At 40.2% G+C, this 24,912-nt stretch overlaps 1 protein-coding gene across 6 annotated transcripts in view; it reads right to left on the bottom strand.

Moving 5' to 3' along the window:
- LOC139769039 (uncharacterized) overlaps positions 1 to 24,912 on the bottom strand; it is a 173,289-nt gene that overhangs the window by 47,594 nt on the left and 100,783 nt on the right. For all 6 annotated transcript variants that reach the window (XM_071699787.1, XM_071699788.1, XM_071699790.1 and 3 more), the window contains one exon: positions 17,257 to 17,370. The gene's annotated coding sequence lies outside the window, so the exon portion shown is untranslated. The remainder of the gene's footprint in view (positions 1 to 17,256; positions 17,371 to 24,912) is intronic.

Here is a 24,912-nt window from a genome sequence, read left to right as displayed (position 1 = left end):
TACTCGCTGAGTTACTGTAAATAATTATTGCCTCAATTTAATAACCATCTTTATTGCCTCCAAGCGAAACAATAAATCAAAATGTGAATATTAGAATAAATCAAACTTGTTTCAAGTTAAACTTTCGTTCTAATTCTTCGCAGCTAAAAGTATGTCAATTTTCTGATTCAGTAAAAATATCTTTGCATGCTTGATATGATTATACGATATATAAAAAAAGCAACAAAATATCGAACAAATATCGTCCTGCACTATGTTAAAATTAGAAAAGAATTACTGAACAAATCTATCTGTCTTTTGTATAGCCATAATACGCTTGAACATATGAGTATATAATTTGCGACGAATACACAATATGGCATAGGTAAATTTTGCTACGAAACTTTATAGATGTCAAGAAATGTATTACATAAAGACATTCTATACGATAATGCAAATGCGCAATCGACATGAAACGAACGAAACAGCGAACTCGTGCTTCGATCTTGAGATCGGACGCGTGTTCGACTTTACTGGATTATCGAAACTACGTGGCCGTGAGGCTCTCGTCATGGTAACACGATCGATACACGCCGACGCCGACGACGCCGAGCACGAGTCGAACCGACGTCGTCATTCTGATCATCGTCGTTGACGCGTGTATATCGAGTTTATCGGCCGGGGACCTAGATCCCTGATAAACCTGTCCACGGGAAAATCGAGGTCGACGGAGAAACAACGCCGCCGGCCGAGAAGCAAAGTAAAATCCGTCGCACATTTTTCGCGCAGCAAAAATAAAATTTGACAATTAGTCAACTTAGAATTGTCATCCACAATAGAATCAAGAATCTATATCGAACACACAATCGCTACTGGCCGAGAAGTAAAGTAAAATCCGTCGCACATTTTTCGCGCAGCAGAAATAAAATTTGACAATTAGTAAACTTAGAATTGTCATCCACAATAGAATCTATATCGAATACACAATCGAAATAAAACATTAAAATAAAATTTATGATAGTGTCATTCATTATTCTTTAACACTATAATTAATTATGATTTAAATGTTCTATTATGATTTTAGACATATGTATAAATACGTCTTGCGTAATAAAAGGATAAATACAACACAAATTGACCTTTAAGTCGGTTTAACCATTGTCCTTTGAAGGACGGCAATCGCGTAAAATTACATTTCCAGATGACATTTCCCGATTTTACAACTCCAAGCGCCCTTTCACAAATGGACATCTCCATTTTTATTCATTTCCATTTTTATCTGCATTTTTATTGCATCGCACCGCTGCGTTACACTGATATAAATTTCACTCAATACGGCACGCTGTGATATTTGCGAAAGGACAAATATTCGCAACGTGTGTCCACTATACGTATTCGAATATACACAAATTGTCGAGAGCATTGTAGCCGTTTCCTGGATGAATGACGTTTGTTTATGCGAAAATTATCAAGCATAGAATATAATACAGAGAGAGAGAGAGAGAGAGAGAGAGAGAGAGAGAGAGATATTTCCAGGATTCCTTCAACAGAAATTCGGTATATCATCGGTGAACGACGTAATCGCGTCTAATCAATGTACACATCGTCGCGCGCATCTCTCTCCATGGCACGCAGATTATCTGAAATTCCTATTACTCGATTAAATTATAACAAGCTAAAGCGTTCGCATACACGTATGCATCAAGTCGTATCCGATGCGTTCGCTGTATTAACTCCGTTGCGTAAGGATAGATAAACATTAACGCCAAGCCTTTCAGATTGTTGCTATTAGCATATAATAGCTTTACCACGATAATAACATTACATAAAATTAACACTTTTTCAGATATTATCGTAAAAGAGCATCTTGCCTTTCGCAATTTCGATTTTCAAGTCGCTTTACCGGTTTATATAAAATGTCATTCTCTTAGGTATTCACTAGTTTTCACAATTATCAGTTTCCAATAATATCGTCAATCAGTAGCACTCCGTATTATCGACACGTAAATTTATGTAGCGCAAGTATGTTAATTAATTAAAATTACATTGAAAATATAGGCATGATCACGATAACTTTGGCCCCTCGAAATGTTAGTGGTTTTCGGAGGCATTTTTGGCGAGGAAAAAATAGTAAAAAAATTTCCGGCCAATAGATAATAAAATAACTAACAATTGCAAAAAAAAAAAAAAAGAATTCCAGTCCATAAATAAAAATCGAACATGTGGGCAGAAATACATCCTTTATAACATGTATTCCACGCGAATCGTTCAATTTTATTTTACTTAAAAGTACACATGTAGGCGAGGGAGGGGCTCCGCCTACATATACCATAATTCATTTCTTAATTAATTTATGTGGAAAACAAAAATTAACATACGCGAAACATAGAACTGCGTTAAGTACAATATAAACAAATGTGAAATAAACATATGGAGGTATGAAATATAAAAGGATAATACTCTTAAAAGATTTAACATAGTATTAAAAACAGTGGACGTACAAAGATTTTGTGTACGGTAGCATTCTACGGTGAAGTAGTTAAAGTATCACAAAGTAATACACCGATTTTACGGTACCATCCTATGCTCGGTTCATTATACACTTTTACGTAATCTAACATAGCCCGTAAGCGTATGTAATGTCCCCCATTGTCGCGAGGATGTTACAGGACAGGATCGTATACACGTCGGCGAATTAACTGCCGCATGAATATTAAAAACAATGGCGACAGCTAGGACGCTACGTACCTATTGCTTGTTACCACGGGAGCGGGAATTCCCGAGGGAACAATGCCGGTGACTAGATTAGACCGCCGGTTGTTCGGACATAATGTAATCGCTCCTAATCTAAGGCGAGACACGGCGAGGTTTTAAGATACGATAAGGAACTATCGCCGGTCGCGTTTCTCGCGAGCGAGATTGTCTTATTCAGATTACATTTGTCTGCTGATCTGTTCGCGCGAAATCTTTCTCGGTTCACGGCTGCATCTGTAAAGTTAAAATTTTTCAGCCCTTATCCCGCGCGATCGTTCCGAGCCGATTAACTGAGAAAGCGTGTCGGCCACGGTTCGTGAAAGCAGCTACAAAGTTAACACGGATACGTCGATAATCACGATCGCTCGGACGACGATCATGAACCCGCACACGGTCACGATCGTTAACTCGCACGCGATCGCCAGTTCGCGTTATTAACACGCTTACAAAATAATAAGAAGCAATTTCCCCGCGCGCATTGATTAAGACATGCTAAGAGGAAGTGGGAAGAGGGGTGAGGTGCGGAACGTATGGCGGAATTAATTGCTCAGAACTTGGGCGGGATGATGTTGCTCGGTGCAAGTCACCGTATGTATAGACTCGAGTAACATTAATCAGCGTATTAGCAATCATAAAAGCACCACATAATCGCGAGAAGACCGTAAAAATATGCGGATAATCACCGCGATTAATGAGCACCAATCGTCGACGGCGGCCGACGAAAATTCAACGATGATCTAAATATAGATTATTAAATTGAGCTTAATGTAGTCGTATATTAGCATATATAAAGTAGTATAATAGCGATATAAAAAAAAATAATAAGTGGAAATACTTTACAAGTGACCGAGTTAATCTTTCATCGAGAAAGCGGAAACGTATCGACGAGTCGCGAGAGATCCCATCACATTATGCATTGACATTTCCTATTTTAAGAAGAGTTATTTCGGACAAACTGTAAGAATAAGTTGCTCAATCTCTCTTTGCATGATATACATATAATAAATTCGAGACTCGCTTCAACCAAAATTGAAAATCATTATTATTTAAGATTTTCGATAGGATAGAGTCATCATGCATACATGCGCACGTATATAATAATTTTAAGTTTCAAAATAATTTTTTAAAGTTTGTTTTTCACCACGCTACATAATTTCGCACAAACCTTCTACCTTTACCCAGGTAGCGACTAAATTTGCTGGAAGTACGAAAAATGGAGGCTGCAATACTATATAAAATTCAGATCATTTTGGGTGTTGAAAGAAGAATATGGAGTAACGAAAGCCTAGAATGCATTTTCCACGAATAAAGTCGAAGAAAAGAAGAACGTCCTTGAGAGTCGCGAAAATAAAATCTGAAAAACAGAGCGGGGAAAGAAAGAAAGAAGATAGCTGCGGCACAATGGAGAAGGGAGACAGTTTCAAGCTGGCAATTTTGTTACCGACCTACAAACAACCATGGGAAACGCGAGGGTGTGAGGGTGAGGGAGGAGGACTAGTGGTATAAATATTTAGAAGCGGTGCGCACGCAGTATTTAAATATTAAACACCCGTTTGGCCCTTGTCGGCCGTTGTAGGCGGCCGTTTCTTCTCTCTTTTGACTATACCATTTCCCGACCGAAAGGAAACCGCCACTACGGAGAGGCGCTTTAAGATTTGCTTTAAGAGATAGTAGTATTAACCCTGGAAACACACACCTCGGGTCTAACGCGTATTTCAGCAATTTCTCATCTCACCAAGACTGTTGTATACAATAATAGAGCGATTGTGTACCTGTAGAATTTTGCGTGAGTTATGGAGTGTATCATGGGATTTACACGCAATTCTTTTCTAATATTCATGCTACACACACATACCTATATCTTCCGAGACCTAAACTTTATAAAACAATGTTGTTCTCAGCAAAATTGTTGACGATCTCAATAAACTAACAAATATTCATAAATTACATCAATACAACAGAATATATCTGATGGATTTTAATTAACACCAAAAAACCTGCTAAAAGATTACAAATGTTGATTTAATCCTAAAGATGCCCTAATTCTGTCAGCAAAGAGCAGTGGTGATCCTAACTGGGATATAGTGGGATTAAAATCATCACAAGCAGCGAGAGAAAGCAGAATTAAATCAGAACTACGTAAAGTGTAAAGCCTTAAACTAGGCCGCGGCAGAGTCCCGCGACTACTCCAGTCTTCGTGCTTCGGAACTTCGACGAAAGCTTGTAAACATCGTTAGCCGACGATCGCCTCACCTGTGCTTGTATATAATTAGATCTTGCGAAAACTCCGCTGGGAATCGCCTCGCGGCCGTGGCCAATAAGGAATTGTGAGACTTCAGGCGGTACTTTTAATTGCGGTCCTTTCTAACTTCGTCTTTAATTACAACGAAACATATTGACTTCATTTATCTATGCTTTATGGCTTTAAAAGGGCCGCAAAGCGCAATAAAAATCTTTCTTAAGAATCAATTGGAAAACCTCTAATTATATTAAACAGCGCCTTTCTTTTAAAACAATGTTACAAAACATGCTTTTCTCATTCTTTGTTACTAGTTGAACTTGTTCCATATTCTATTAATTTTTAATTTTACTAAATTTAAAAAAAATGCTCTTAAAATACTATCAAATTCTATATATTATTATTTTTAATACTATTTTAAATTGTTTCAAACTTTTAAATAAAGTATTTAATTATTTTTTCACAAGAAATGGGTACATGAATACTTGATAAACCATTTCTAACTTCATAGTAATTAATTACGCGAGATATTTTCGTAAGAGTAGAATTATGTCGATAAAAAATGCGATTATAGTTACACCAGCAGAAATTGTCTAAATAATTGAAAAGTAGATAGTCTTTGGCTGATCGCCGAATCAACACACATACATATAAAATTATAAGTGATTAAAGAAGTGAAAACAGCAGACCAAAGAAGGACAGAGGAAGAAAGAAAGGAAGGAAGCGATAGAAATTTGTTATCCAAAATACCAAAATGATTCCGTTCACGAAATTCACCTAGAAAGTTCGCATTATTCGATAACCGCACGCTGGGCAGTTTATAACTGGAAATGAAAGACGAGTTTTCGAACGACAACGTTACAAAATACAGCGAAATTTGCGGAATAAAGAGAAGAAAATAGACGAAAAATTTTTCAGTTTTTCGTCCTCATTTCAACCAATTACATTTTCTGATTGGATTTAAATAAATAAATCTCATTAATATTCTTCAAAACATTTACGTGTTCGCGATTACTACATTTTATCATTATTGACATTTCCCTAAGATAAGATCTTGCCAATATTTTTTAAAATATTTGCATGCTTGGACATATGATATCGAGATGCAAACCCGCAATTTTTTGCAAAAAACAATTCGCCATCACACAACGGTAAGTCCAAAGAAACTCTCTCGCGATGCTAAGACTCTACTCTCGAGAAGAGGAAGAAAAAGAGCAGCTACTGTACTGCATGCAATCTGCGCAGAGATCTTTAAAGTATGCCCTGCAGTTTAAATTTGCGACATGCAGGCAAAGATATTCCCGATAAATTCGCCAACAAGCGCCGGAACAAATGAGGAGAAAATCGTTTATGTACCATGACGATCTTCCAGCTGCAATCTAATCGCCGATCGGACTTCCGATCGATCGAGATAACGAGGGAATATGCCTTGCGTTCAAAATTTTTGCCGATAGCGATTGAATCGCGAGCGATTAACTCTCGTGATTGCAAGGGTTCGTCAACGATCGATGCCCACAATTATAAAATAATGTGCTGTATTATTTCTACAATTGTGTGCCATTGTATATGGTGTTCGTTAATACTGAACAATATAGATTTCGAAATGTTTCTCGCGACATTAAAAGTGAATATACTCGGAAAAAATGTGCGACGCCCATTTGTACACTGACTTATATCAAACTGTTCCAGAAGCTGCAACGTTAATCCTTTATCTACTTTCTAAACTTACTTAGATATATACATTTTACGTTTAAACAGACACTGTTTTTGCCAGATATTTTAATTTAAGTTACAATTCGCAAGCAAAAAGAAGTCCGCACGATCGCGTGTGGTCACAAAACTCGGATTTCCGAGAAACAGCAACCGCGCTCGCAAATTCAACGTCGAGCAGTCGGTTCAATAATTCGGCACAAGTCACGTTATGTTCCACGAAACATTACAATGATCCGGCATGATTAAAACGAAACGTCCGTCTCATCGCCGGGCCTCGAGACAAAGCGCAGCTCTCGGAATATTTCTTTTCCGTTCGCGGAGTATTCATTAAAAACGCGCGGGAACGGAGAGTTTTGACAAGCTCACGCCGGGGAGAGTTTCAGAGAGCTTCTCCCCACGCGCGCACTTCGGGAATACTGGGCTGCGATCCTCCCGCCTTTCGCATCGTCTCGCTCCGTGAGAAGACTAGGACGTCGAAGTGTATTACATGCCATCGGAGTTTGTGCTCGGATTTCTCGATCAATCGAGCACACGGCGCGCTTTGTCAACCGACCTGCGTGCCGCGCGCGCACTCCAAGATCGACTCTAATGAAAATTAACGCCACGAGCCACTAATTGATTTCCATTATTGTCAACGATCAATCTCGGTCGTATGTGTGTCGTCTAAACGAAATTCCAAGACTTGAAGTGCGAGGGAAGAGACGACTCGTACGACGATTCGACGAAATATCGGCGCGATCTCATCCGTCTTCTTGCTATTCCCGCATTCTTGGTAGATAGTTAAAATTATTATCGTCGCTAAATGAGAAGCAACGGAATTCTCCTCCCTTACCTTTCTGCAGACTCCGTCGTGTCGCGAATATTCGCTCTACAGCGACGATAAAGTCAATTAAAATTAATAAGGTATTTCGCGTAACGGGGGAAGCTTCCGCGAGTTTATCTATCTATTTGCTCAAGTGTATTTTCGAAACTTCGAGAGTTCGATCGTTCTCGAAAAGAGAACGATTGCGCTCGAAACATTCTCAGAGATGCGAGCTCGATGTCGTTAAAAACTTTACGTTACTTCCTCATCTCTTCTACTCCAATTGGTTTTCCGATACGTCTGGAAAACGGTTAATAGTACACTGCCGTTGACGATATCGCATCTCTTATCAATTTTTCCCCGTCTATCGAGTCTCATTTCTCTTCCGACTCGTTATTCTCGCTTTCGCGGAGTGGCGTGTCTCGATGGGCGCGGCGAAGTGCAACGAAGTCCTCGGCGGCGTCGTTACGGCGGAGAGAAACGGGAAAGGTCGACGGGTCGAAAACTTTTTCCAGATTGCGGGAGGACTCGACTCGCACGTCGACTCGATTTCCGAAGATTCCCGGTTTCAAAATGGACCGAAGAAAAGTGCCCCGAGATTTTTAACGCACTCGAGAGAAGCCGCTGAGAACTTTATTTACATACGGCTCGCTTACAGATTCAGCCTCGAGATTCGTTCGGATTTATTGCCGCGATCATTTTGCCTCGTCGCTGAGTAAATCACTCTCGCGCGTCGCGGATATATTTTTCTAAATTCCACCTTCGTCGTCCTCCGAGGAACGTAAACCTTCCACGAACTCGGCACTTCTCGGCGAGATTTAAATGAACGCTGTTTCGCAGTATCTTATATTATTATATTAACTATTTAACTTACAATTTCTGTCTCGAAACATTTTCCTCTTTTCGCTGCAAATAAATTTTTATATTTTTTGCAAATAATAACTTCCGCAACGTCTGATTAAGATTATACGTTACTTTATAATTATAGTAATTCAAACTGTTCGCGGTATTTTATTCTTTTAACAATTAGCTATATATTATACTAATTATATTTTCTGCATTATGTTAACGCTATAAAACGCTATAAATGCATTACAGCCGTTAACATAAGAATTAAACTTCGCGGAATGATTAGCGGCAAAGCGATCGACAATCGCTGTAATGGTCGTTTAAGTGTCGCGCATTCGCCGGCCACTAATCTTCCGCAAATTAATAGCGACAATGATAACAGCGTTGGCGCATGTCGACTGGGAGCGCGCGTGCGCGCGCTTATCGTAGATGCAAATGAGCGTTTGCGAATGTACACTCGCCGGACGACGAAACCGGTTTCGCTGCGAAAACAGCAAACGGTACAGTGTGCGACGATATTGCGACGGTATTAAGGCCGATTCGCCGCACTCTGGTTTACCCTACTCGAACCCAACCGGAGACACTGCGTGCCCGCATTAGCGCGAGATTAATGCAGTTGCATCTCCTTTGAATCGCGAAGAGATCTCGACGCACAGATACCCCGCTCCATTTCCGTTATTTACTCTATCTTGCATTCAAAGCAATTGAATACAAAGCATTTTTATAACAACGTTCTTCAGACAATTGTTATTCAGGATTACTATGCACTACTGAGATGAACCATCTAAGAGAGTAGTTACACAAGTGTGAGTTACGTCTATGAATAAAATAAATGACAAAACATTTAGAAACATTGAGCTCTGAAGGCAGTTTCTCCTACACCAGGCCTCAAGTTCATTATATAAGTCATATTGTAGTAACAGCGCATCAGCAGATCCATCAATCCGTCGATACATTTAGAATATATATACATTTTTTAATTTTCTCTATGTTAAAAGTTATAAAGTTGCAAAATATCCATTTTCGCGGCATCAAATAATAACACTGATCGTCGTTGCACATCCGCAACGATGCTAGAAATCTAAATTAGCGAAGGCGCGATTTAATCCCAAGGATCATAACGCTAAATCCTCTCGGGTCGATGTGGTTTCGCTGCGCAGCCACTTTTCGTCGAGGAACTATGCGAATGCTGATAAATATTTATCAGCAGGGAAGTAACTCGAGAAGCGATTCGCCTCGTATAATCGCCTTTTGCTTACCAATAATATGCTACTTAAGCAAACAGATGGAGAAAGAGCGGCACATTCCGATAACTATCGCAAATAAATTATGCAGGAAAAATGCAGAAGAAGCAAAGATCTATCGAGATTCTAAAAAATGCCGTAATGTTTAAGAAAATTTAAATATTAAAAGAAACATTTGTAATAAAGAACGTGTCATAATTCGTGTCGTATTTCGCGGATTCTAGCAAAATGCGGAATTTCTGGAGGTTCTCTTGAATTTCTTCCGAAATATTGCGTGTAAACGAACCTCAACTAGCGTCGCTCCCCTCCCCTTATCTCGTGTACTCGACGCGGTCGCGGACACATGTCCCGTGGGCACGAGGAGTGCAGTAATCCAGGTCGGAGCCGATGAATATTCACGCGTCGCTTTACGGTGCAACGAGTCATTTGAATTTATACGTATGGTCGGCTCACCGGTTATTCTTCGCCGCGATAGCTAGCTATGTCTCCGAGCGTAACTCGTACGTTTCCGCGCGCAACGCCGAAATTCGGCTGCCGGCTGTCCGCATAATTTCAAGTTTCACCGCACTCGGCACGTGGAGGGAGGCCGAAGCATCGATAAAGTCCTTCGAGCGAGAAGACTCGCTCGAAGTCCTTCCTTGAAGAAAAGACAGGAGAAAATGAATTACGACTTATAAGTAACGAGTGATAAATATAAATTTTTCTTAGGTAAAATAGAAAGTAAATGAAAGTTTCTAGAAGAAATAGGACATTTATCAATATTTATAAATTATCGCTTATTTAGAGAACCAAGTGCTGCATACAGAAGAAGAAAATACTTTCATTATCTCAAAATACATTATATATTAATATTAATTAATATTAATATTAACCTATTAACTAACTGAATTATTCGATTAATAATGCAGATCATCATTATTCTTGTGGCGTAAAATAATTACATTGCTCGTTTTAAAAAGATTTACTTTTCCATTTCAAAAGTCGCTCGAGTCTTTTCGCGACACACGAGAAAATTGAATAAAAACTATCTCTCTGTTCATGAGCGCCGTGTCTTTTGACGTAATACGATCGAACGATCGCAGAATGAATGCGTCGAGATAACACGTCGATCGCGAACCGTCACGCGGCCAAATGAAAACGAAACGACAATCGATTGCATCCCGGGATCCCGGGTGGTGTGCCCATCGGAACGAGTCGAGAGGAGAGCGAACACGACCAGAGAATACGCGAACGAAGGGCCAGGTCGCCCGCAGTTGCACTCGGTTCGTTATTACTCAGCGGTGAGCGGATGGATTTACGGGCCATCAGTGCCATCACGCTCGTTTCGTCACAATCGGCGCTCGTAAATAAATGTTGCTTGCGTGTTTTTTAAGACGCGAAACGTACGAGTAAAATCTCTACCCTCCGAGCACATCGTCCAAGTGCAGAAACAAGCGGAAGTCTTTCAGTTGTTCTTCGATCTGTTTATTTGGATTTACGACAACGACGGTCGCAAATCCTTATCATTTGGTTGCGCGAAATAGACGCTTATTTTTGTATTCGCTTCTATTAGTATCCAATCCCGAGAGACATATGACACGCGTTTCGAGAATATCCTGCACACTTTCTATATTTGCTATTTAATTATATACATGTAAATAGATTACGATAATATATTTAGGAAACACAAAGATACAATCATCCCCAAGCGCGAGCAATAATAAAGCTACCGAATAAATCGTGCATATATCTAGCTGCATATCCTGGCGGTGACTTTCGCGTATATTTCTGGCCCGTTCCCCGAATTCGCGATAAATAACGAACGCGACACGGCGAGTCGTCGGTGTACACGCGGTGTGTCATCTTCTGCCACGAATTTCGGGCGGGTGAAATAGATTTCACTAGCGCGCGCGCGCGGCGAGAAAGAATTCATGACCAGTAGGCGGCGAGTTTAGCGCTTTTAGTCCGATCGTCGGCGAGTGACAGCGACGATTTACGGATTCGGTGACGCAAATAATTACGGCCCGTCCCCGGGCACGCACGACGCGATCCGTATTCGCGCAAATGCATCATCGATACAACATAGAGCCCGCGGTCACATCTATAGCCACGATAGACCACCTGTGCTCACCAATCGACGTGAGAGTTATCGTTCCCGTTTATCGATTCGTCACCGGATTATCGTCGAGCGATCAGTAATTAACCCGCTGTTATCGATAGTAAAATATTCTCACGGAATATACACCGTTCCCATAAACATTCCTTCGAATTAATCATAACTTATCTAATTCTCTGTCTCTTCCTAACTCTTTGTGCAGTAAAAGATGAAAGATCAATTGAACTTTACCTGGGAATTAATTCTATGGAGAGAAAAGGACAGTCGTCACAGAAACGCACAACTTGTTCGTCAAAGCGCAGGAAGTGATCGCGCGTGCGTTATCAAGGGGAGTCGGAGGGAGAGAACGAATTGAAGAAAAAAAAAAGCTCGCTTGCTCACTCGCTTGTCCCGTATTGTTTCATCGAGAGCGTATTTCGTTACGCCGCGTCGACCGCACGTCGTTCAACGGGCGCGTTTATCGTCGCGGTTATCGCCGATTGTTGTTGCTAATATCGCCTATCGGCCGGCAGGCGCGATCGCGCGCGTGGATAAATTCCTGGTCTAGCTAGTGCGGACGGATCGACACCGGAGCCCCGAATTTCCCCGTTGCACAGCCTCCGCAAGCATGCATACAAAAGCGGCGGCGACGGCTGCTGCAGCTGACATGTCCTTCCGCTCCCGGCAAACGAGCACGATTGAAGTTCCCAGGGAATTAATCTGCCGAATTTTCGGTTTTACATACACACTATAGAGAAACTCACCTCGCGTCAAAAGTAAGTAAAACTTAATAATAACAATCCTATTGCAAATGTACAAATACAAATGAAGCTTTGTACAAACTTAAATTTTCCATCTTCTTTTCCTGATGTAAAATTAAAAATTATGGTTTAATTTGACGTAATTAGTTTACCAAAACTTTATTGTTATCACTGTGCGCGGGCATCGTGGCACAGGCGATTTTTCGTAATTTATAGTTTCCTCCTAACGTTCCAACACTTAAAAAAATTGCAACAGTTCCGGCCTTATGCATGTAAGTACAGAAATCACTTTTTGAAATCTTAAAGATGATACATGAATTTTTATAGATTTTTTGTAACACAGAAACGCTTTCAAAAGCCCTTTAGAGTTAAAAGTTTCAGGGTGAGTGCTCCAAAAACACGGTGTCCGTGCAGTGTTGTTGTTGTTGTTATTACGTGATAAAATAACATAATATTGACTTAGGGTAAACTCGGGTAAGATGGTCATACAGAAAAGATGGCCAACCCATGTTCAGTCGATGTTTAATGGCGAACTAGATTGAAAGAACATAGGTTGGCCATCTTTCCTTGTATGGCCATCTTACCCGAGTTTACCCTAATTATATTAATTATAATGTGTATTTGTGTGTTTATCTCTGTAGACTCTACATTTTATTTTAAAACGCTTTATAGACGCTTAATTTACTTAACTTATTCAAAATGTACATTGTTATGATAACGCAAAGATACAAAATGATAGATCGACATTCCCCATTCAAACAATGAAATAATCGGTAGAGTTTTTTTTGGAGTTCTTGAATTCTAGCTATACCACTGTGTGCAAGAAGTAACCGTATTACGTGAATACGTGAAAAGCAGTTAGGAAAGCGAATCAATACGGCGTTCTACCATCACTTGATTTAGTAGTGCAAATTTTTAATCGACATGCATCGATCAATATAAAGAAATATAGTGAATCTTTTAAGAATGGACAGAAAGAGAGAGAGAGAGAAAATCGTGCGAATAATTAAGCAAAAGTGATAATTGAAATGGCAATTCGCGGTTTACCGCGATCGACTTGGTTCATGCAACTTTAAAAACTAGGTCGACGGTTCGTTAAAACGAGCCGATCCTACGCGCGTAATGAGAATTTCACCGCAGCAGTAGAAGAAAAAAATTATCCATCTTGTGCAAAATTAATGCAGATATAATTCATAACGAAACGAACAATCGTTATAGAGTAAATACTAAATAAACAAAACAGTGAATAAATAAGCATTATATAATTAAATCTAAATATATCGATGTTTTCTTTTAAAGTAATAGAATAATAAAAAAAAAGTTGTTTCTATCATCAATATACCGCATACAATAATGAGAACTTCATAAAAGAATAAGAAATAAAAGAAAAGCAAAGATATTGATTTCACGTATGCAATTAAAATATCACGGACGATGAAGCAATCAACAGTAATAAACAAACGCAAAATAATAAGCAAATAGTACGTGAATAAGCAATAAGAGAGGAAGAGGACGAATAAACATATCGGCTTTTCCAAGCGACGCGGCGGAATCGCGAAAAAAAAAAAGAATTCCTTTCACGGACGGTTATCGATGACGGGGTGCCGAGCGACGAGAAAGTTTCGATAAAGAGTAGCGGCTTGCGAAATCACGCCGGCTCTCGATATTGAATATTCATGCAAGGCGAGATCGCTCGCTCCGCTTCGCAATCTACTGTCTCTTTCATTCGCACGCCGTCGGCCTCTCTCGCGCTTGAAATCGTTGGACTCTTCTACGCGAAACTCTAAGGTCGCTCCGATACTCGATACCGCCAATTCGCGCGCACGGTGAACGTGTTTATCGAGGATTTCTGACGAAATGGGATACGTCCCCGACATTCGCGCGCGATTATCGAACGCGACAGTGCAAATACTTTTATAAAATCTGTATGGCACATCTCTTTCGAGTTAAAAAGTAGCGGCAAAAAGGCGTTCTCATGATACTTTTTTGTGTGTGTTATATATCAATACAAGATTATTAATAATCTTAAAGTATATATGTATATATGTATATTGTTACCACAAAGTAATAGTGTATTATATTGAAGACATCTCATTGTCCTATTATTATTATTACTATTATTATTATTTCTGTTATCTATAATATTAATTACTGTCGATCTTAAGGTACTAAATAATGTACTATGCCAAAAACATCTCTCTCATTTTTATTCGATTTAATGCGAAATATATTTTCTATGTTGCCTATATTATTGTTGTTTTTTCCCTTGCCTTTATAATATTAATTATTGATAATCCCCAAGTCCTACCAGTGACAGTATAGATACTTCGTTAAAGACATCTGAGTTTCATCCTAAATGCACACTGTAATTTCCGGGGAGTGATTCATTCTACATTTGGACACGTGTGAGCGAGTTAGCACGTGTGTCCGTTTAAAGGGGCACAATAGAAAAGAATTCGTCAATTTACAGTCCCACCGACTTATTGCCAGAGTTTCCTTGAACAATTTCGCGCGGTGAATCGAGAAAATGAAAAAAGACGCCGCCCGTAGCGCAGGAAAACTTGGTAGTCTTTCATCAGCGAAATTCCGAAAAGCCCGGATGAATTCTTAGTCGACAAAGGAAGGCGCCAGAAAATTGTCCAATAGTCTAAATTAGTGAAAATAACACAGAAATTCCAACGCATTTGCGCCATAATTTTCTCTGTCTCATTGAAAAACACAAATATCTCCCATCAACGAGATTCGCGGAAATCAAATTAATTTCATGAAAAGTTATTATTTAATCCATATCAAGAATATTTCAATTGATAAGCGCCATTGATGGCATTTATCAGTTGAAAGGTACCACACGCACAGTCGGATCTGTGCTTTTATATGCAGCAATAAAGCTGTTTATTTGCCTTAAATAAAATACGTTCATTTGCGTTACGTCGAGCGTCCCACTGAGAAGATTATGCCGACCGTACTATACATCCGAAATAAATTACGTCAGAATAAATTACACCGAATTACGGCGGATTTTGTGTATGGTGGTCGCAACGCACGTGGCACATTCATCGATCGAAAGCGTGAAATATCCGCCTAGCTGCTCGCGGATTAACGCAGAACACAGAGATTTATTTAACGCGTAACCGCGGACGTGAGCACTCACTTGTGTTCACGAGCGAAGCACACACGACAGGGGAAGCGCGAACACTTACGGCTTCCGTGACAGCGCGCCTTGAAGCGCGATGAAGGAGAAGCGACGAAACATGAATAAATGCATCTCGTCCGCTGCGCTTCTCCGTGGGATACGACAGGGAAAAAGAAGCGATGCATCGAGAGAAATGGCATCTCCATACGCGTGCGTACGCCAGCTCGGCGACGACGGATAAAACTTTGTTTCCCGGGGAGAATACACGAGGAATGGGCGCGAGAAGGTATCTCGGGCCCCATTCGATGCCGGGAAATTCCCGGCGCGGAGTGATCCGGGCTTGCGGAGCTCGCCGAAAAATACAGTTGGGAGAAACGGTCGTTGCACTTACACGAGAAAGCTCCGCTATCCACTGTCGACGGCCATGAATTTTGATGGATCTTTTTTTCCCCCCCCGCGGAGCTTTCGGACGGAATGACGCTGATTTGCATTATGCAATTTACGCGCGCGCACACAGTCTTGAGATATATAACATGGCTGCACTTGTGCGAAAGAGGATGGCGAATCCTGTTTCGTCACGTATGCGTCATCACTTTTCTCTCTCTTTTTCTCTTTCCTTATTTTTTTATCATCGCCTCGAGAGAGAGAGATTCGCGTCCCTCTCGCGCAATACATAGTTACATATAATGCAATCGTTTGCGTCCCAAACATGCGTTGCTTTAAATAAAAATGGTAAATGTGTAGTGAGCATTATACGCTGTTAGATGCAAACGCATTCGAGACAGGAATAAATATAAAGTTATTTCTGGAATAATATATTCCTCAAAAAGAGAATAATCTTTACTACACGTTAAAAAGTACACATATGATGTAAAGAGGCAACTCAAGTTTTATAATGTTAAACTACAAACATGTTAAATACAAACATGTAACATTGTAAAAGATTTATGACTTTACGCGTTTTATCATCTCAAGTAGTTAGTTAGTCAACTGCAGAAACGTTTATTACAACCTCTGCACGTGTTTATTCTATCGTACATTCGCATATTGGCACCGGTACAATCAAACTGTGAAAGCCCAAGGAAAGTGTCCTCATTGCTAACCCCAAACGAAATTCTAATGTAAACGAGCCTATTTGTATTCTCTCCATGATCGTGCGATAATGGCGGCGTGGCACTTTCGAAATTTCTTTTGTAACGATACAGATAAGTGGTGATAGTTACGTTTACTGCCATGATTTCAGAAAAGCAATTAGAAAAGTGTGTTGAATCCAAATAAAATGCTCAGATAATTTTTTACGGATATATACACTGTCGAATTTATAACAAAAAATATTTTCAAACATACCTTGCAAATATGTTTCTAAAGTATCCACTCTGTATTAGCGATGAAGGAATAACGATCTAATTGTGCAAATGCGAGATGTTAATTAACGAATAGGTATATATAATTTCATATTCACAGGCATCTGACGCAAGTTACTTCGCTTCGACGAACGTTCCTTAATCTCTCTCGGGCGAAAGGATTAACGACTAATTACCGCCTCGCGTGTAAGGGCGTGCACAGCATGGATATTTTCACGCTCGGGAGAACACGGCGGCGATCCTGATTTTCTGCAGTAAAACACGAGAGGCGGACGGCAGACTATCCGCGTGACGCGGAGTATATGCACGCGCATATACACACAAGGTAAACGAAAGATTCCTACCTGGTGTGGCTGCAGGGTGTCGGGGACGGGCTCCGAGGCTATTAGCCAGCTGTGCTTACAGGGCGCATAAGCGCAACCTCCACCTCCGAGTCACGCCGGCTTTGTCTCTGCATCCTGGAGAAAAATAGCAAGATGAGTTTCACGTTCGTCAAGTTGCGCGTACGCCATATGTCTTGTAACTTATTCAATTAAATTCTAAATACGATAAATTTATTCCTAAGCAAAAGCAAAGCGCTTCTGCGAGATCTCACTATTCTCTGGAGTCTAAAAAGTTTATATTAATATATTTTTATAGAACTACTTAATGCTAAGAAAAACATGAAATGATTAAAGAATTAGTAAAGGGTTTCGTTATTGCGCGAGGGGAATGTAGACGCGACGTAATAGTGGCCAGGTGGTACTCTAGATTTATATCGTTCGAAAGTTTATATTGGATTTCATATTTAATGCAACGCACACCGTCGACGTCGCCGCGTTGCGTCACGCCGCGGTACCGCCTCCGAGATAAATTATTTATGTCGTGATGCTTTGTCTTCGTCTGCTTCCGAAGGGTGGCGACGAGGTACGACGCCTGTTGGGAAAAACGGATGATCGGTGTAGAAACCGAGATAAAGCCCCGCTGTGAGCGAAAATCGCCTCGATCTTTACGAGTATTCGCGGGCGAAGGACATAGAGACGCGCAGAATATTTCTTTGTCAAAGGAGGACATTGAACCTTAGTTCACACCCTTCTATCGTGCTATCGTGCTATACCAGTGATAGCTATATTTCGTCAAAAGGTATCACTGTAATATTATGTCAAATTGCGACGAAGCTCTTAACACTTTTGTTAGTTCTGACCTAAGAATTAATGACAAATGACGTCTCATGTCTAAATAAAACATTTGTCTTAAAAAATCGCAAAGTCTCTTGTTTATCGATACATAGATATTCTTTACACTGCTATCAAGACTTGAAAAAAATCAACAATATTCCGCACATCTACAGGAGGAATATCGGGAATATCGCGTTTAATTGTTTATACGGGAATTTCTCGGAAATGTCGAAGCTGCGGCGCGCGTGGCGAAGAAGCATTATATACACCCAACATCGGGACGCATACGTGACAGGAATTTGGCTTGCCGGTTACTTATTGACCAGGATGGCGCTTACGAAACCATTAATAACGCACAAGAGGGTAATTTCCCACCCCGAGAGAGGGACATTGGCCCTTATTGCCGCACTCGCCGGGCGCTGCTCTCGCGACGGAACACAATGAAGGGCCATCAATTACCTCTCGGGCCCTTCGCGATCGAATGAAGCTATTAAGACGGACCCAACGGTACCGGTGTCAAGCTCGTAATCCCCGTTACAGCTTTTCTCGCGGATGCTCCTCTTTCGCATGCCGACGCGGAACGACTTAATAGCTCCCCCGATAAGAATCCCGCGCCAGAATACTCGCCGACTTTTTATCACCGATATCCTTCAAACGATAAAAATCGGTTCGACGGCCGCAAATAGAGCCCCGTGTATTAGTTAGACGATAACTCGTGCGGTTATTATCTTAATTAAGCTCGCGTCAATCGGCCTCAGATCCCGCGTCTTACGCGCGCAAACGCGTGTGAAAACGCACCGGTGAATATGACCAGTGGAAGAATATTCTTATATAACTGAACCTCTCCGCCAAACAAAAGTATTATTCTCTTTACTAAATTTTACACGATGGCAAAAGCGATAGCGTACAATGGTCAAAATTTCAAAAATAGCTATTTTACAAGTTGCAAATTCTTTCGATTCAGGTTTCGGAGAAGCGGGAGAGGAGGGCGATGATTAGCAAAAAGATTGGCGCGTGGCGGCAGCGCATCGATTTATTTGCGCTCGAACGAGTAGGCGGCGACGGTGAATTTATAGGATTATCGATTACAAACTTGTCAGCGTCAGTCCGTTACCGTACCATTTGAACTCCCTAAGCCGGGCACAAGCCGTTCCGTTTACATTTTTCCAAAGTGCCTGACACACAATCGCCGGCGCGGCATCATTCCCTCGATCCATTGTTCCGCGCGCACAAGTTCGCGCGCTCGCTCGCCGGCAGTACACCGCTCGCAATTTGTATCTGCCGTTCCGTTCCGACCTGCTGTGTTATTAACCAAAAGCAGACCGCGCGAGATACATCCATCGGCGCTGCCTACGGCCCGATAAATCTTATTACAAAAACGTACACTGGAGATATGGCTCGAGTTGTAATGGGCGCAAATGAGTACGTTCTTTCTGCAAACATTGTTGCTGCCCGCGACCGGTCATTATGGCACAAATAACCGATCAAATTCCATTCCACGCGATTCGTGGATAAATATGTTGACTGAAGTTCGCTAAATTGCTCGCAAATGCGTAAACTACGATAACGTCTTGATATGCCTTGATAAACCGATCACGACCGCGATTAAGTCAAAGTAGTCTTCGTTATTTACCAAACATTTGTTATATTTATGGAATAGGTCTCTAATAATGCTTTCTTGTACTTTATTCTTTTACTTCTATTGATCAAATTTGTTACAAGTTACCTTCGTTATTTCGAAAAAGAGGGAAAGTAAAATGTACAGCTATAACAAATAGTTATTCAGTCGTAATTCAAAGATAATTGCTCCCAATTCTGTTAATAATGTAATAAGTCGCGAATAAAAAATCTATAGTAGAGCTCTTTTGGGAATTGGACAATTTCTGCTGTAAGTAAATACACAGAGAGCAATTTTCCAACTATCAACATAACCAATAATACAAATAATACAAAGAGATTAAACATTGATTGAACATTGCCTTTTCTTCTTTCGCATCAGCAATTTTTAATGTAATAAAGAACAAATAATCTATAGAAACCTGTGTTCTTTCTGATCATACTATTACGTATATACATTTACAAACGTTAACACAAGCAGAAATAATAAATAATATACAGATATGTTCAGCCGCATGCATATTAGATGAATTCTCAAATTCGACTTTCCCGAAAATGACGCTTCGTGCAAAAAAAGAATGTCGTAACACTTTCCACTTGCTTTAACACGATAGATTACTCTCCGGTTGTGCGACGAATTGCCTCATCCTATTCTATTTACAAGCTGGCAAGCAGAGTCTCATCGCAATTACGTGAATTAACCGACGATCGTGACTCAGATCGCCGTTCGGAGAAAATAGATTATGTCGAGTGATTCAATTAAATCAAGTATGCAAGCTTAAGAAGATGGACTCGACTGCAGTCGCACTTTGCGACGAGGAGGGAAAAAAAATCGTTTTCCCACGCTCTGCGAGGAATGAAGAAGTCGTTCTCCACCGCTCGATTCGTTTTCCATGTTATTTTCTGCGCCCGCACCATTCGCAACGCTATCCCCAAATAAATTTAAATGTCCTCGGAACTTGCTCCCGCTGACTCAGGCTCTCGCGTATATGGCCCGCGAAAAGTGCAGCGGAATCTTCTCCATTCCGACGATGAGGACTTTTCTAAATCCGCGCATTTAAAAATCACTCTTCGCCGGAAAAAAACTATCAGCGAAAAATGGAATTTGAGTATTTTATACAAACGTTCGTGCAATGCACAAAAAGAATATTAAAGGCATTTCTTTTCGCATTTTTCCGTGAAAAAAAAAATAAATTAATATCATTTGAAAAATTAGTTAATTATTCCTGAGTTCTTTCATTGCTCTAATAAGACTCCTTTTGCATTTTGTTAAATTCCTTGTTGAAATATATGAACGCAATTTAATGTATACGAGAACGCACATAGTGGATAAGCGGAAGGAACGAGAAAGTGAGATGAAATACTGCAAGGGAGAGCTTGGTGGAAAAGGGTTGGCGGAGTGAGAAATGGGTGGACGAAGAGAGTTTGTTGGAACGGTTGCGACCGCTTTTAGCCACCTACTTCCAGCCCGTTCTTTCGCCGCGCTCGATTAATTACTAAAGTTCAGTGCGAAAACATCGGTCCGTTTATTCGCGAACTTATTAGTAGTCTATTACTTACTTACGACTGTTCCAATATTGGAAATCAAAATCGTCTGAGTTGTAATTAAATTCAATGAAATAAAATTAAGAACTCGCAAGCCTAAAGATTTTACATGGATACGAGTTTGAGTGACACAAATTGATAATGAATGTTAACTATAGAATTTCCAAACTACAAAATATATAAGTTATTTCGCTAACAATAGTGATTTTTCCTCAATAAAAGACAAAATCTTTATATAATTAAAAAAGATAGTTCAAAGAAGTGAATTTAAGCTTGTACCTACAACACGAAATACTCCAGTAATCGTTTTCAGCAATTAACGATTCGCAGTTACGACGTTTCATCGTCGTTGCCAGGACTGATCATACACACACATGCACACACATAAGATCTCCCCACTAATTGACACAATCCCTTTGAGGGATTTTCAAGGAAATGCATCTGTGAATTAACCATCTATAATACGCTCTTTAACGAGCGACGGAAAGCGGAGACTTTACACTCAAATCTCAAATCGATGATAACCACAAGAAAAGACAAGAAACAAAAGCGGGTCTTTCTAATTGGTTCCACTAAAAGATCCGTAGTTACATATATCCCAGGATTTATGACTGCTCCGTCCGATGTGTGACTGGGCTAAATCGCTAACTTTCGCGACTGGCATTTCCAACCACTCACAGATAAATCCCAGTCTCTCGAGAACGAGAGAGAGAGATAACGCGAATGATAAAAGACTTTATGATCTCGCAAATCCACGGATACAAACGATCCCTTAATAGACACATCGAGCTCCTTCATGTCAGATGCTCCGCGCGTTTCTTCCTTTTCCGCTGGTTTACTTCACGTATACAAATGCGATAATCATTGTCTATTTCTATCAGCGGCATATCCTCGGCCGTGGAAAACGTGATACTTTCGAAACGCGCATCATTAACGCGTTACACGATAAACACGCTCGTTGCCCACGAACTTGGAGAACGTCGAACGCATGACATCACTCGACCTCGCATCTGCCGCCGCTCTATTCCCGACTCTCGCACGCCCATGCGGTTAGGTAATACTTAATGGGTTATATACGCGGGTAAATACACGCGCTGACCTCGTTACCACCGTCGCCGGCGCGCAGCACCATGTGAAAAAGAACCAATCTGAAGAGAAATAATTCAATTGTGGTTTCATTTCCCGAATCACGACTGCGTAACTTTGTGCGATGAAATAATAAATAGCCCTCAAAGACATTGTATCAAAAAGGCGATAGATTATCTGCAAGTTCTTTTTCTCCAAAGCTAGATAAAAGTTCTCACAGAATCGCTCAAACACCATCTTGACTTGCTAAAGAGATAGTAAGAAAAATAAGAGAATAACTCGTCGAGAGAACGAAAACAATTTGCACTAGGCCGAAACGATAAATTTACAAATTTACGCCGTATTGTCGCGGCTGTGAGCGGAGTGATAAAACATCAACGAATTTATTGGCGTCAAGAGAAAACGCTAGATCCGGTGGCCGGCGTTAATTACTTCGCGGCTCGAACGCAAATTAGTTGCCCGTTACAGCCGTAGCGCGCCACGGGTACATTGATTTCAAGCGTGAGATTCGCTATCGATTTGTTTCCGCTACGACTAGAGACTCTCGCGATTACCATCAATACAATAATGCATACACGCTACCCGTCGTAATTCGCAAATATGCATAAACACTCAATAAAATTTGTATGCGGAATTAAATTCAGCAGCTTTTAACATTGACGACATTAAAAAGAGAGCTCAGTTATTTATATCCTCCGTTGTATCATTAGATTGATATTAAAGATTTATCGTTTTCCATCAAACCCTTGTATTAAATAAAATTAGAAAATTGAAGTTTATTTTAAAAAAGGATCGAAAAAATTCTCTTTAGATTTGAGATAAAAAAGAATCTACTGAAGTCTAAAGCGGTAACGTGGCTGTGATTTTTGTTCAAATTTTGTTTTCAACTTGATTTAAAAAGTATGAATGTTTTTCACTAACTTAATGTTTAATTACATATATATAAGCTAAAAAAGTCATAATGATACTTGTAATGTTTGCAAAAGCTATCAACAATACAGAGGTTCTCGTTTAAAATTGTTTTATAATAACGTGATGCTTTTTTGAAAGTGATATATTGTTTGTGCGATGAGTTAAATTGTTAAACTGTAACACCGCACGGTTTTCGCAACAAGCGTTAACAAACGCATGAATTACGAATGTTTGTCCGCATTTACGACGAATCGCGATACTGTTTTCCCCCACGCTTTTGTACTTCGTAAATAAATTCACCTGCGAGAGAGTATTACGGCGGGGCTTGAATATCTGAATATTCCCGTGAACTTCTCCACTTCTCGCGGAAGATATCCCGCGGCGTCCCCTGTTCTTTTAATTAAAAAGTTTCGCACTAGAGATGGAAGTCCAGAGGCAAGATTCCTGTTGATCGTCCATTAAACAAACTTATCGAATGAAATTGCGATGTAATCCTAGTTACAAAGAGGCCGCGGCCTGTTAATCCTGTACATTGATAACATTCGTAAGATGGATTCATTTGTATTCATAATATCTACAGAAAAAAAAACTGCGCATTTATTATCTACCTTCTGTTCTCTTCATTTTTATTTCTCCTTTTTTACGTAGATTAAATTTCCTTTTTAAAACTCTAGAACTTACTTTACTGACTTGTTATTTCATAAAAGAAGTTTTTATAAAAACAATAGATTTAAAACAGTATGTATGCAGAAAATTGTTTTACTGAAGAACAGACAGTGTTATAGTATATTATTATAAAATCGTATTAATTATAGGATCGTATAAATTATCATCTGACATGCAATATGAGACCACAATAATTCCTCCACCAATACGAAATCACATTTCATGCTTCAAGTTCTCTGGGTTACTTCAATTAATGAAAGCATAAATAATTTATGCATTGACACGCAATTACTAACTTTTGATTGTTCCAAGATTAACTGCAATTAATCAATTGATATAAACAAATAAAAAATAATAAAAATAGACATTTTTAGTTTTTTTCCTTTAAATCCATCTATCGATCTATCGATTCAATGAAGAAACTGATGATCAGGTGTGCGCGAAGGAAGAGAAGAGGAGGGGGGGATAAGAAATACAGTTGAAGATACGCCACAGTGACGTGAGAAAGAAGATTGGATCGGTCCCGAACCTTCCTTTAACGACGGAGGAAAGTTAAGTGAGACTACCTGCGAAAAGATGAGAGGGTGGAAAGCAGGCGAAGGGGGAGAGGGAGGGTTTTGGAGCAAACCCTCGGGCGAAGTCACGGGGGATAACGGAGAATATTTCCCTCTCGAAAATCGCGTACGGCGCTCCACAGCTCGTTATAAGTTGCTCGTCCTCCGCCTTCTCCTCTCGGCAGCGCCCACGTCACGCCCCCTCTCGCCATAAGGCAATTTTTTCAGATTTTGCGAACAAATCCTGCGAAAGGTCACGGCAAGAAAAGCAATACGCGACCGCGATTTCTCCTTCCTACTCGGACGGGTTATGCTTTCACGCTTGCATAATAAACTGCATAATAAACTGCTTCGATCGATTATACTTGTTCGAGCGAATCAAAGTCGCGTTTTTCGCGTTTTCCGAGTTAACAAGCAAATCTGATTCGGCATAAAGATGCGACATCGCGCCGAGAAGTAATGT

Source organism: Temnothorax nylanderi, unplaced genomic scaffold (genome assembly GCF_030848795.1).
Source record: "Temnothorax nylanderi isolate EJ_2023f unplaced genomic scaffold, tnyl_v1.0 TNYL_tig0019_pilon, whole genome shotgun sequence".
In the NCBI taxonomy this organism is placed as follows: Eukaryota; Metazoa; Arthropoda; class Insecta; order Hymenoptera; family Formicidae; genus Temnothorax; species Temnothorax nylanderi.
Note: the sequence above shows the minus strand (reverse complement) of the source record. Positions and strands in the feature narration are given on the sequence as shown.